Source organism: Haliotis asinina, chromosome 10, assembly GCF_037392515.1.
Source record: "Haliotis asinina isolate JCU_RB_2024 chromosome 10, JCU_Hal_asi_v2, whole genome shotgun sequence".
NCBI lineage: Eukaryota > Metazoa > Mollusca > Gastropoda > Lepetellida > Haliotidae > Haliotis > Haliotis asinina.
In genome coordinates, this window is record NC_090289.1 from 59,575,064 (window position 1) to 59,591,020 (window position 15,957).

The 15,957-nt window shown below is 41.7% G+C and overlaps 1 pseudogene; it reads left to right on the forward strand.

The window, feature by feature from the left end:
* Nucleotides 1-12,064: 12,064 nt before the first annotated feature.
* LOC137298812 (uncharacterized) lies at nt 12,065-14,079 on the forward strand (annotated as a pseudogene).
* Nucleotides 14,080-15,957: the final 1,878 nt, after the last annotated feature.

Below are 15,957 nucleotides of genomic sequence, written 5' to 3' on the forward strand. Positions count from 1 at the left end.
AAGTAAACTGAGAACATGCAGATAACATCCACTCTTCTGACGTAAAGGAGTACTAAACGTCAAGTAATGCGCAGCTGTATTGCGCCCTGTAATGCAGGAATCAAAGCATTGCCACGTTAATGTCTAGATCAGCGCTGATTTATGTCTGTCACCTCGCATCACAGGAACTTATTGCTACATATTCCTCAGTTTCCTGGTCGTTCATATGTCATAACGAGAACGAGAACAACACGAACTGTGTTCAAACAATAAACAGAGTATCATTTCGTTTGTTCAGTATAACAAATGAAGTCAAAATACAGAAATTAAAGAAAAAATAATTTGGTTCCATTGAAGTATTGACAACAAAATTCATAGATCACCGCAAACAGCTTTCGTGTCCTCTTGGGCAAGCGCACTCAGTGCGCGTACAGACGACACATGTGTGCAGTAAGATTTCATGTATTCATAAATAAATATTTTTTTGTGAAGTATTCTAAAGTTATATATATTCATAACTTGCAGACTCCAGTTGAAAGTAGTTTTGTATGTTCTTGTTTTTATGTTCAACTCTGTCAGCGAGAGTATGACAATATGTCCACTGTTATTGTATTACGTAATGATACGCATGTAAATGTATGTCGTCTGTTTTATAAAACTTTTGGTTTCTCGCACAAAATCGACATAGTTAAAACTCCATTATTTGGGCTAGTTCGATCAATATGAATCTGACATGTATACACTGTGTGTAGACGGCATGCCACGAATGCTGCGGCATGCAGCCGTCTCGAAATTGATTCCAAAGGCAGTTGATACTAGCCGCTTGACATGTGATGTGCAACAAGATTATTACATATAGCATTACAGACAATGATATATTGTGTGACTGACAGCTTTAATTTTCATGCTTTATAGGATCAGATATGTTTCATATTGAGCGACATATGTTTCATATTCTTTACAATCTCATTGACGCATTTGACACTTGACTTGGATCACGAGCGTGATCGGAACGCCCGCCACATTAAGGCAGTTTTACTTCAATGTGCGTCTCTATATCGCACGCTGTACTTCCTGCACTGATGTGTCCTATTGAGAAGAGAGGTTCAGATGGAACTTCTGGAAATATGTTCATATTGTCATTGTTTTCCGGAACATGTATACTACACACGCACAGAGTACGGGCCATGCGTTCAAAGGTTATAAACGGCGTTTATGTGCAGTGAAAAAAGTGACTGGCTGTTGTGTGCTGATCAAATACACAGGGGGACTCATCAGGTTATGCCATCTGAGGGACTACTCGAATAGCCATTCACTGGATTCACTTCTACTGCTTGTACATGCTGATAAATACATCCTCGAGTATCAATGAGTAGCGCGATCACACGCATACACCCACGCACACACACAGAGTAAATCAATTAAACAAATTTTCATGAAAGATAGAGGCAGGTTTGCTTAGCCAAAAGGAATCTGACTCCCAATGAAAACGCGCTAAATTCATTATTTATCGTGACATTTACCGTCATTTTAGAGCATCCTCCTCCGTGTTCGCCAGACAGACACGCCAGCCTCTTCCCAATATTACACCAGGAAATGGCCGGCATCCGGCACCGTTGACTACCCCGTCACCTTTGCTGTGTACCCAGCTAACAATTTCACATTGCCTCAACGTTATGCTTACGTTATTACAACGTTATGTGGTACGTCATATTTACGTCGCCACAAGGTTAAGATAGTTAACGCTAACGTATTTACGTTGTCTTAACGTTCTGTTTAGCGTGACCTGACAGACTGCCTGTGTGTATGTATCCGTCCAAATCGTGTACCACTTATGTGAGCGAGTATGTCAGACTTGTATATCGAACGCCAACCGATATGAAACCCCGCGGATATCTCACGCTAGATGAGAAGAGGGACCGGAAATGGAAATAGCCATGGCACCAGAGGAATAACGTGACAGTCTCATGCGCTATTCTTGCAGACTACTACAAGTTACACTTAAACAGCACATACACGTTACTGCCAGGCACAATCCTTTACTGAGCCAACCCGACTAGAACCCCAGTTATCTCATTCAACATCCCAATCATTACATATCATAAATTCTGGGCATAAGATAATATCTTGCGACCCGCTACACAAATCAGCTGGGGCGCTCTTTAGTATGGTGAACCCCAAACCAATACTCCTGCTTCTGCGAGGCTTCTACATAGCGACTTCTGAACGGCTGCTGTAGCGGCAACGTTCCTCAGAGGAGACCCCCGACTTGACATGGACGATGCGGTGACGTGGTTACAGTACATAATAGTCAGTGACAGAAATATCCCTCAAGTTGGGTGTGAGCGGTTTAGAGTTGCGATGATTTATGAAAAACACAACCTCATTTACTAGTCTTGATGCTCTCAGTGTTCTGCTGTCCGTCAGTTAACGAATCGATTAACGAAACACATCTGTCATTAAACTGACACAAAAAAAACAAAGCTTTGATGCTTGTGTTTAATACATTTTGAATAATTATTTGCGTCACCCGCCTTACTTTGTGTAACAAAGGCAGTTGTACGTGAATCCAGTTACGGGAGTGACTCCCAACAGAGAAGGGTATATAAAATTTGTCATACATCTATTGGGTCTCATTTAGGTCCGGGACAATGGTTGGTTTAGAGCTTTATCGATGTGATTAGATTAAATACTAGTAAGGAGAATGCCCAAGAGGACTTAATGCTCCAGGCTTTGAAACAGATATGATTTTCAATTTTTCTACGACATTCAGCATGTCCAAATAATCGTTTATTACTCGGCTGGTGGCCATGGTATCCCGTGGAGAGCACGTTACTTGACTTTCGCCAGAGCTAGTGTTGCCTTTCATTTGATAAATGAAGAGGAAATAGTTTATGCGATATGGGAAAAGTCCGATCGTTTTATTGTTGAAAACAGTTTGTTTCCCAGTGGGTTTTCTGTGTCCATTTTTCAGAAGTGATTATCGCTCAGAAGAACTTGTGACGAGTTGAAAACAAAACTGCCCTCGTTGATGTTAAACTCTCTATGTCTGTCTCAACCATGACATGGCTCTTGGAATACGGTGACAGAAATGTTCGGCCTAAATATCAACAATATATGAGATAACAAAGCTGTACTGCAAGCTCGTCTACCCCAGGGTTGTGTTGCAAGTTGGCCTATACTGTTATTATATTCACAAACACTACTTTCTCTGAAAGGGAACAAGCACTTTACGGGAGTTGCTGTCCTGGTTTTGTCTGTTTCTTGGGATATGGTCACAGGACATTCAAACTGGTTCCGCTCAAGAAACCTAAAGCTCTTGAGTTAGAAAAGAATTTTCGGGTGGAAACTTCCCTATATCTGATCTGCGATCACAACAGACCTGTCATTTCTCCAGATAGCGACATGCTACCTTTATAACAACACTACCCATTAACTTACCTACGCAGAACGTACACTAAGGACACACTATCCATTAACTCACCTACTCCACACTTACAATAAAGATACACTATCTGTTACCTTACCTACTCTAAACTTATACCAAGGATAAGCGATCTATTAATTACCTACACTGCACTTACATTACAGATACGCTGACTATTAACGCACCTACTCCGCACTTACACTAAAGATATGCTGACTATTAACACACCTACTCTAAACGTACACTAAAGATATGATCCGCTGACTATTAACACACCTACTCCACACTTACACTAAAGATACGCTGACCATTAACACACCTACTCCGCACTTACACTTAAGATACGATACGCTGACTATTAACACACCTATTCTGTACTTACACTAAAGATATGCTGACTATTAACACACCTACTCTAAACTTACACTAAAGATATGCTGACTATTAACTCACCTACTCCGCACTTACACTAAAGATATGCTGACTATTAACACACCTACTCCGCACTTACACTAAAGGTACGCTGACTATTAACACACCTACTCCACGTTAAGGATGCGCTTAAGTTCTATGAATCATGCAAAGCTTTAAACCAAACAGAGGGAGAATTAACTGCTGTTATTACCATAAATCTGTTTTCCTTCTGGCAAGAATACGTTTAACTACATGTTTCCAGGCATTGAAACTATACGTGATGATCAACATACCTTGCCATAAGGGTCCATTATCGCTATAGTCCCCCAGACATATGCGATCACAAAACTGAGTTATGACTTTCCCTTCGGCCTACTCTTCCACTCCAAGACTGACACACTTTTGGTTGAACAGGCAGTAATTATATCCGTGAGGTACATTTCTGATACAAAAGTATTTGAAGAATGGAGTTCTGGAGAACTACTGATCACATTGTTTTAAGTTGCAGACAAAGATGTTAGGCCTGTATTATACACAGATTGCGACTATCCTTTGATTATGCTTGCCGGCATTAGTGATAAATCTATAAATCTGCTTGTAAAGTCAACACGATCAGTAAATTCCGTGTGACCTGTGTAATTGTGTTTGTCTCTGACCAACTCACATAGCTAGGTAAATGGTAGTACCATATGATAAGGGTGGATGGGGTGTCAGGGGTCGGGTGGTGTGTAGTGCTGTGTGCTATATGTGATTAAACTCTTGCTATATTAAAACACAGGATGTTGCTACAAGGTACCCTGTGGGCCTTTCCGCCAGTATACCAGGGATGTTGTGAAGTTGGCAGATAAGGAAAGACACCGAGCTCTTGCCTCTGATTTCACATTACATCTCAGGTTACAAGAAAACCAGTAATTATGCGGAGATTAGTCGTTTCCTCGACGCTCAGCCATTTGCGGAACCTCTAACATTGCTGCAGTAGGCTGAACAGTGCCACTACAATCTTTATTGCTTTGTTTTGATGCATGACACTTTGATGACACAGACAGTGTTGATAATGGGATGTATGAGACTTCCATAACAGATTCAGTTTTGATGATTGATGTATGAGAGCTCGATGACACAGACAGTGTTGACGATGGGATGTATAAGACCTCGATGACACAGACAGTGTTGATGATGGATGTATGAGACTTCGAAGACACAGACAGTGGTGATGATGAGATGTATGAGGCCTTGATGACACAGACAGTGTTGTTTTGATGTATGGCACTTCGATGACACAGACAGTGTTGGTGATGGGATGTATGAGACTTCGATGACACGACCAGTGTTGATGGATGTACTAGACTTCGATGACACATACAGTGGTAATGCTGAGATGTATGAGACTTCGATGACACGGGCAGTGTTGTTTTGATATATGACACTTGGATGACACATACAGTGGTGATGATGAGATGTATGAGACTTCGATGATACATACAGTCGTGGGGATGAGATGTATGAGACTTCGATGACACGGACAGTGTTGATGATGAGATGTATGAGGCCTCGATTACACAGACAGTGTTCATGATAGATGTATGAGACTTCGATGACACATACAGTGGTGATGATGAGATGTATGAGACTTCGATGGCAAAGACAGTGTTGATGATGGATGTATGAGACTTCGATGACACAGGCAGTGTTGATGATTGATATATGAGACTTCGACGACATAGACAGTTTTGTTTTGATGTATGACACTTGGAGTGAGTGAGTGAGTGAGTTTAGTTTTACGCCGCACTCAGCAATATTACAGCTATATGGCGGCGGTCTGTAAATAATCGAGTCTGGACCAGACAATCCAGTGATCAACAACATGAGCATCGATCTGCGCCATTGGGAACCGATGACATGCGTCAACCGAGTCAGCGAGCCTGACCACCCGATCCCGATAGTCGCCTCTTGCGACAAGCATAGTCGCCTTTTATGGCAAGCTTGGGTTGCTGAAGGCCTGTTCTACCCCGGGACCTCACTAGACTTCGATGACACATACAGTGTTGATGATGGGATGTATGAGACTTCCATAACACAGGCAGTTTTGATGATTGATGTATAAGACCTCGATGACCCCGACAGTGTTGATGATGGACATATGACACTTGGATGACACATACGGTGTTGATGGGATGTATGAGCCTTCGATGACACAGACAGTGTTGTTTTGATGTATGACACTTCGATGACACAGGCAGTGTTGATACTGGGATGTATGAGACTTCCATAACAGATTCAGTTTTGATGATTGATGTATGATGACACATACAGTGGTGATGATGAGATGTATGAGGCCTCGATGACACAGACAGTGTTGTTTTGATGGATGGCACTTCGAGGAGACAGACAGTGTTGGCGATGGGATGTATGAGACTTCGATGACACATACAGTCGCGAGGATGTGATGTATGAGACTTCGATGACACGGACAGTGTTGATGATGAGATGTATGAGGCCTCGATTACACAGACAGTGTTCATGATGGATGTATGAGACTTCGATGACAAAGACAGTGGTGATGATGAGATGTATGAGGCCTCGATTACACAGACAGTGTTCATGATAGATGTATGAGACTTCGATGACACATACAGTGGTGATGATGAGATGTATGAGACTTTGATGGCAAAGACAGTGTTGATGATGGATGTATGAGACTTCGATGACACAGACATTTTTGCTTTGATGTATGACACTTGGATGACAGAGACAGTGTTGATGGAATGCATGAGCCTTCGATGACGCAGACGGTGTTGATGATGGGATGTATGAGACTTCGATGACACATACAGTCGTGAGGATGAGATGTATGAGACTTCGATGACACGGACAGTGTTGATGATGAGATGTATGAGGCCTCGATTACACAGACAGTTTTCATGATGGATGTATGAGACTTCGATGACAAAGACAGTGGTGATGATGAGATGTATGAGGCCTCGATTACACAGACAGTGTTCATGATGGATGTATGAGACTTCGATGACACATACAGTGGTGATGATGAGATGTATGAGACTTCGATGGCAAAGACAGTGTTGATGATGGATGTATGAGACTTCGATGACACAGACATTTTTGCTTTGATGTATGACACTTGGATGACAGAGACAGTGTTGATGGAATGCATGAGCCTTCGATGACGCAGACGGTGTTGATGATGGGATGTATGAGACTTCGATAACACAGGCAGTTTTGATGATTGATGTATGAGAGCTCGATGTGTAACACAATAGGCAGTGTACCAGAGGTTGACAGGTGGCTGACCATCTCATTGAAGGAAATGTACACACGAGAAGATCACATGGACAGTCCTGCCAACGGGGATAATAGGGAAGACTGGTCAACGCCCCAACTCAGCCCCGTTCTCTCTCTCTCTGATGGTCACTGCCATGCTCCTTGATCAGTTGTTGGTAAAGTAATGAAATAAAGTGACTGTACTTGAAAACCTTTCGAGTTTCGTTGATTGTGCCACATAGACGTGGATACGGGTTCTTCTTTGGTGCCGTGATCTGGATCCCTCTCGACAAGGAACAGCCAGGAACAAGTGAGGACTGACAGCCAGGTCAACTTGGGTAAGTAGTTTGGACTTTCTCTCTGTCTCATTCTTCAACATGGCTAGCCAGGAGTTAAATGAATTGTTGACGGGGATGGCATGTCAAAATGTCGGGACGACTAGTTGACCTATCAACATCCCTAGGAGCACAGGGAATAGCACAAATTTTTAAGACTTTCGAAGGGGAGCCAACAAAGTTTAAGGAGTGGATAAAGTGCATAGAAAAGTATGCTGTATTAACAAATTCAAATCAGGACAGGATAAAATTGGTGGCATATCAGTCACGTTCAGGAGCAGTTAGTGATTTCATTCATCGCTATTTGCAAGATCATGAGCATGCAACATGGCATGATTTAAAATATGAATTGACTAGGCGATTTGCGGAAGTTACAGACTCACAACATGCATTTATGTTGTTGAGGGCAGTAAAACAGAAACATGGAGAAAGTGTACAGTTGTTTGCGGAACGACTGCTGAATCTAGCAGAAGAGGCCTATGCAGGACTCGGTAGAAAAGGGAATAGCGCTGCAACTGAACGGCAATTAGTAGGTTTCTTTATTGATGGACTGGTCTATGATTACCTTAAAATGAAGGTAATGAGGGAGAACCCTCCAAATTTGGCCACCCTCGGTTACATGCGCTACGCATGAACAAAATTTACGTGCCAGATTCAACTTAAGGCTAGGGAAAGGGAACAGAATAATGGATCAACAACGTATGGAAGAACCTATGGAGGTGGATCATTTTCGCCCCAAGGCTAGGTGTTATACTTGTAATAGGATCGGTCACACAGCAAAAGATTGTAGGTCAAGTGTCAGACCAAGGTCAAACACAGGAATGTCGGATAGAGCACAGCTAATGCTGTGTTGGGTGTGCAACCAGCCGGGACATTTCAAAAGAAATTGCCCTAATAGAGAAAACTCTGAGGTCTATAGAGGAGCATCAAATACAACTTTAAACTAAACACTCCTTCCCATGATGAAACCGATGGGGAGGAGAAAAGGGGGACAACATATACAATAAATTTAGCTGGTAGTCCGAGTTCATGCACCATTAAGATAGGAAAACAACGGTATAGATGTTTAATTGACTCTGGGGCAGAAGTGTCAATTATCCATAGAAGAGTTTTCCACAAATTACAAGGAGACTACAAGTTCAGTAGGAAGAAGGTTTCACTGCAGTCTGTAAATGGGAATGGATTAGAAGTAGATGGTCTGGTGGATATAGCAATTCAAATTAGAGGAGTAAGCTTGAAACATCAATTTTATGTGGTAGGAAATATGAATAGGAACATGTTTTGGGGAGGGACTGGTTAAAGCAGAATGGTGTCAGATTATATTATGATCTAGGAAGTTTAAGGATAGGCAAAACATATGTCCCACTGGAACATGACCTTCACATTGCCTCCATTATTCGCCTGTCAAGAGATACCATTTTAAAAGCACAGAGTAAGTGTTTGTGTAGGACAAAAGTAAAGCAGGGGCCATACTTCCCTGAGGAAACACTGTATCAAGTGTCAGCTGTAAATAATGGCTATCTATTTCAGGAACCAGGACTAACGATAACCAACTCATTGGCGAAAATGAACAAAGAAAGGAATGTCCCCGTTATGATTGGGAACTCCACAAATAAAACACATAGGTTAAAGAGGGGGTGTATGGTAGGAAAACTAGAGAAGGTACCTGAGGAAAACTTGGTGACACTAACGGACCAATTAAATCATCCAACAATGCTACCATGTAATGCAACATTATTAGATGTCAAACCTCCACCAGAGCACAAGGAAAGTGTACAAGCCTTACTAGCGGAATACAAGGATCTCTTTGCCACAAGTGATTTGGACTTAGGCCATACAGACACAGTTCAAATGAAAATTGACACAGGTGACCACCCACCTATCAAGTTGAGACCATACCGAACCCCACTTAATAAGAGAAAAGTGGTTGACAAAGCTATAAACGACATGTTAGATGCCAAGATTATTACACAGTCAAGGTCTCCTTGGAGTTTCCCAATTGTTGTAGTTGACAGGAAAGACGGAAGTAAACGTTTCTGTGTCGACTTCCGGTCTCTGAATAAGATCACCAAGCCAATTTCCTCGCCTCTTCCCCTCATTGATGATAATTTGACACAATTAGGGAATGCGAAGTACTTCTCTACGCTGGATTTAAAGTCCGGGTACTTGCAGATTTTGATGTATGAAAAGGATAAGGAGAAAACAGCATTTGCGTGTCATCGTGGACTGTTTGAGTTTTCTGTTATGCCTTTTGGTCTCTGTAATGCTACATCAATATTCATGGAGCTCATGAATGAAGTACTACTGGATCTGGAGGCATTTGCCATAGCCTACCTAGATGACATCTTGATCTTTTCAAAGACTTTATGTGACCATATGTCCCACATCCAAACTGTCTTTGGCCGCCGAAGACAGCATTCATTGAAACTCAAACTGAGTGTCATTTTGTCCAATCTGAGACAAACTATTTAGGATTCATGATCAATCGGGATGGGATCAAGCCTGAAGAACAGAAGGTTGAAGCCATACGATCAATTGGAGCCCCTACATCGGTCAGAGAGGTCAGGAGTTTCATTGGCATGTGTAACTACTATCGTCGCTTCATTCCAAATTTTTCAAAGTTTGCAGAACCAATTGTACGACTGACAAAGAAATATGCCAGGTTTTCTTGGACGGAAGAATGTCAACAAGCTATTGAATTCTTGAAACAGAACCTTCCAAATATTCCATTACTGACATATCCTGATCCAGAAAAAACATACATCCTGTATACGGATGCAAGTGACAGCTGCATTGGTGCTTGTCTAGCCCAGTTAAGTGATGACGGAATAGAGAAACCTATTCGTTTCCTCTCACATAAATTGAGTGACATCCAGACACGCTGGGCGACCATAGACAAAGAAGCCTATGCTATACATTTCAGTTTGCAAAAGCTGGACCATTACTTGCATAATGCAGAGTTTGTCATCAAGACTGATCATAAACCATTAAAGTACCTATTGGAATCTCCAATGCAAAACAAGAAACTTTGGGCATTAGGGATAGCAGGTTACCACTGCCAAGTACAGTACATTGCTGGTACTGAAAACACATGTGCGGATCTTTTATTCAGAGTTCCGCCTGATAGGAATGCACTACCATCAACTGAAGGGATTGAACACCTGGAGAATAACAATAGTCTAGAAATTAATGTCCTAGACTCATCCAAGTTTGATCCTGAGACTTATGCTCGCTGCAAAGGTCCGGAACCAGATGATCATCCTAAAACACCATCAAAAGACTTCAACCTCGACATGACTACAGAACAGTCGACGGATGTAGAGATACAAAAGATAAAAGCCTCGTTGGAAAATGGACAAGATGTCCGACACTGCCTCAAGAAATTTTTAATGATGGACAGTCTACTGTATTACATCTCAGATGTGGATGAGGAGCCAATCACCAGATTATATGTACCCATACAATTGAAACAACAAGTAATCAACCAATATCATGATGAGAATGGGCATATGGGGCTCGACAAGACGTTTGATGCCCTGAAGATGAAATATTATTGGCCAAACATGTACAAAGAATTATACGAGTATGTCTCCAGTTGTGTCATTTGTCAAACCCGATCTCTGCGCAAACAGAAGCCACCACTCCAGGGAACGGACGTACCTCCCTATCCATTTGCTAAAATAAGCATGGATCTGTCAGGGCCTTACCCGACAACACTGTCAGGTAACAAGCATATTGTGGGATTTGTAGATCACTACAGTAGTTGGCCTGTTCCTATCATGGAGAGGAAGAGCATAAGATAGCATTGCAGCAACAACATAAATCTTTTGTGCTTGTTCATAGACATATGAAAGAAGCAAAGAGAAGACAAGCCAAGTATGCTGACAGAGCCTGCAAGTTAACGGAAATCAAAGTTGCTGTTCCTGTTTACTATAAAAATCACAAACGAAAAAGCAAATTGCAATCTAAATGGAAACCATACTATCGAGTCATCGAGAAGACATCACCTGTCACATTCATCATTAGGAGTCAACTAGATGGGACTGTGACAAAAGCCCATGCCAAACATTTGCGGATAGCAAAAATAGACGAATGCGACATTCCAGTGGACACAACGGGAAGACCAAAACGGAAGACCCACTATGTTGTCCCTCCAGAGGAATCCAGTTGTGAGGACTCCGACCATGCAGATACTGATCCTGGAGTTCGGATGATAAGGCGATACCGCCAAGAGAGGTCAGATTCGGAAGAAGAAGACTTCATACCTCTGGCAGAGTTGCAAGAAAGACTAAGAGCCAGGAACCTATCAACCCCTCCTGACGATGATAAAGAAGGGCAGGAAGAACAGATGGAGTCAGTCGCGGGCAGCGACGTAGAAGATATGTGGATAGAGTCCAGTGTCCTCCAATAAACTAAGGCCCCTTCCAAAACCACATCTTCTAACCAGGGTAGAAAAGTTAAACAACTACTCCAGGCAATGGCAGGTTTATTATAGAACTACCTGACAAGTAAGGGTTAGATCTATGTATGTGGATGTACATATAAATATATATATATATATATATATTTGTTATTATCTATTTATTCATTCATTTACTTATTTATGTATATTTTTTGTTTCAGGAGGAACATGTTTCCTCTGGTTTTACTCTTCCTTTTTGGGGTAGCCAAGGGTACAATTATGTATGAAAACGTTATATTTCAAAAGATGAATGACATTACTACCACTATATCAAAATGGCTGGTAACCTTTGTTTTTGATCTAAGTCCATATAATCAATTTATTGAACGGTGTAGATACAACACTGATCAGGTTACAACGATGGTAAGGAAATATTTGAGCCGTTACCACTCTGACGGGTCAACGGGAATATTAAGTATGTATACAAAATTAGACGATGAAGCTATACGACTGAATAACATCCTGAATGGACTAGCAGACAATTTCTCGGAATATGGCAGATTGCGCTCCCGACCCAAGCGTTCATTACTTCCATTTGTTGGGAGGGCTTTAAGTTTCTTGTTTGGCACTGTGTCTGAAGCTCATTTACACACTATTAAATAAAATGTACGAAGGCTTGCCGAGAACCAGGACAGTATAAATCGTGTCATACGGGAAGGGCTCTCAATCCTTAACAGAACAAGAACTCAAGTACCAGAGAACCAATACGCCATTAACCAAGTTATTGATAATATGAACATAGTAAAACAAGAACTCGCTAACGTGTCGGAGACTTTGAGCAATCAAATAACAAAGTTAGAATGGACAACAAAAACCTATTTACAGATGGAACTAGTCATTGAGAATATCCGAAGCATGTTACAGACCTTTTTATCATATCTGGAACATCTCCGGTTACAAGTTAATATGTTGGCTTTAGGACATTTGTCACCCAGTACCATAACGCCAAGCAAGTTACTGTTTCTACTGAATGACATCAAAACACACTTACCAAATAAATTCCGATTAGCGGACGACCCAGTGGACGATTTGTGGAGTTTTTATATGTCATTACTATGTACCACAATTCTATTTGAAGATAAATTTTTGATAATCACATCCATCCCTCTTTTTGATGTTGATGGACAATTTGGAATCTATCAGGCTCATAACATACCAGTGCTACTGGTCAATAACGAACAGAATAGGGAATCAAATAACGCTGGTCATATGGTAGCAGATTATCATTTAGAAACTGACATAATCGCAGTCAACGTACAACGTACCAAATACGCATTATTGAAACCATCAGAAGTCCAGACATGTACAAAACCATTAACGGGTTATTGCCATATACAGAGCTCAATCTGTCCGATAACTTTAAGCCATCTATGTGTAATTGCCCTATTCATGAAGGCTGACGTTAAAGTACGCAAAACGTGTGAAACAATTGTCAAAGCAAACATTATATTGCCTATGGCAGAATACCTTGCTGCAGGACATTGGGTTTTAAGAACAGATAAGAAGATGCATCTTGCAGTAGTATGTGATGACAATCACAACTTCTCCTATACCATAAAGGTTCTTCCTCCACTGGCAATAATTAAGTTGTACGCATCTTGCTCAGCATCTAATGATCATTTAACATTACTCCCGTACTATCATAACGAAAGCAAGTATCAGTTCAAAGATCGTTTTCCAGAAATAGTCCATCCCCTTAATGTTTCCAATATGTTGCTCTGGAAACCCTTCATGGAAGCTACCACGAAACTGAACTTGACTAGACTACCTGATAAACTCACGCGTCTGGAGAAAATTCGTATGGAGCATCTTATTGATAAACTAAATGAATTGCATACTTTCATACCAGACAATGAAACATCCGATTGGATATATTTTCCTCTTGATAGTTGTAGCTCTAATGGGATTATTTGGGGTGATTATCTTGTATATAAAGTTTGTTAGACCTTGGCTTGCCAAACGGGAAATGAGTAGGAGGACTGTCTCGGCTACAACCGAGTTCGAGATGGCGCCAGTTGACGCTGAGGGCACGGGTAACGCCTGCAGAGGAACTCTCCCCTCTGCGTCACTCCCGAGCCGAAGGGACTCTGATCCAGCAGGGGACCATAGACCAACCCCCCGCAATACGGAGCCTTTACCCAACCCTGGACACAGTACCCCAAGGGCATCGTGAGTCGAGCTAACTCACAAGTAAGGACCAAAACCGGATTGCATCTTGTAGTCTCAATACAGAAATTTGTTTTAACACCAACCGTGAAAACACAACGCAAAAGGAAGACGATCCCGGACAGTGGTATTGTTTCCACAATTCTTGTGATAGTTCTTATTGTAAACAATTTTCCATACACCCCATATCTGTATGGACTTGCATATCCGTGTGCTTTTGGAACTGTGGTAACAGTATTGTTGGAATGTGTATAATGTAGTAGAAATTGTGAGTTAATTTGATTGTGTACTGTATATGTATCCATACACTGATCTAGGTAATAACGATTGTACATTTTATTGATGACCCATGCACTAACTGTTAGAAATGTTCTGTGAACAATTTCTTGTTGTACAATAGGGAGAATGTAACACAATAGGCAGTGTACCAGAGGTTGACAGGTGGCTGACCATCTCATTGAAGGAAATGTACACACGATAAGATCACATGGACAGTCCTGCCAACCCGGATGATAGGGTAGACTATTAAAGAGTCACATTTAACCATTTAACCATGAGAGGGTCGGAAATGACACTATTACTAACTGAGTTAATACCTCAACTATGTCATCCGACCCCCAAATTAACATAACAGGCACGAAGTATGTGCTTGGTAGTAATCACCAAGTAGTGCAAATTGGCCAAGAAATCCCTGTGTAAACTTCGTCCACATCGAAGTCAGCAGAGAGGCACAAGAGGGCGCTGAACACTGACCAGAGCAAGACCAGCCAAGCAGTCCAGGAAAGACCAGACCCAGAAGTTCAGCAGCCTAACCCGTGCAAACACCCAAACCCAAACACCTCGAGACTAGTTTCTGTTCGAGCCTGGTCAACGCCCCAACTCAGAACCAGTCTCTCTCTCACTGATGGTCACTGCCACTCTCCTTGATCAATTGTTGGTAAAGTAATGAATTAAAGTGACTGTACTTGAAAAACTTTCGAGTTTCGTTGATTGTGCCACAGATGACACAGACATTGTTGACGACGGGATGTATGAGACTTCGGTGACACAGAGAGTGGTGATGATGATACGTATGAAGCCTCGATGACACAGTCAGAGTCGTTTTGCTGTATGGTACTTCGATGAGACAGACAGTGTTCATGATGGGATGTATGACACTTCGATGACACAGACAGTGTTGATGATGGGATATATAAGACTTCTTGACACAGAGAGTACTGATGATGAATGTATGAGACTTCCATGACACAGACAGTGGTGATGATGGATGTATGAGACTTCGATGACACAGACAGTGTTGTTTTGATTTATGACTCTTCGATGACACAGGCAATGTTGATGATGGTTGTATGAGACTTCGATGACACATACAGTGGTGATGATGAGATGTATGAGACTTCCATGACACGGGCAGTGTTGTTGATATTATGTATAAGAGCTCGATGAGACAGACAGTGTTCATGGCGGGATGTATGAGATCTTGATGACACAGACAGTGTTGATGATGGTATGCATAAGACTTCCAAGACACAGACAGTGTTGATGATGTATATATGAGAGCTCGATGACACAGACAGTGTTGATTATGGATGTATGAGACTTCGATGACGCATACAGTGGGGAAGATGGGATGTGTGAGACTTCGATGACACAGGCAGTGTTTTTTTTTGCTGTATGGCATGTCGATGGCACAGGCAGTGTTGATGCGATGAGTGAAAGTTCGATGACACAGACAGCGTTGATGACGGATTTATGAGACTTCGATGACACATACAATATTGATGATGGGATGTATGAGTCTTCCATGACACATACAGTGGGGATGATGAATTGTATGAGACTTTGATGACACATGCAGTGGTGATGATGAGATGTATGAGACTTCGATGACACAG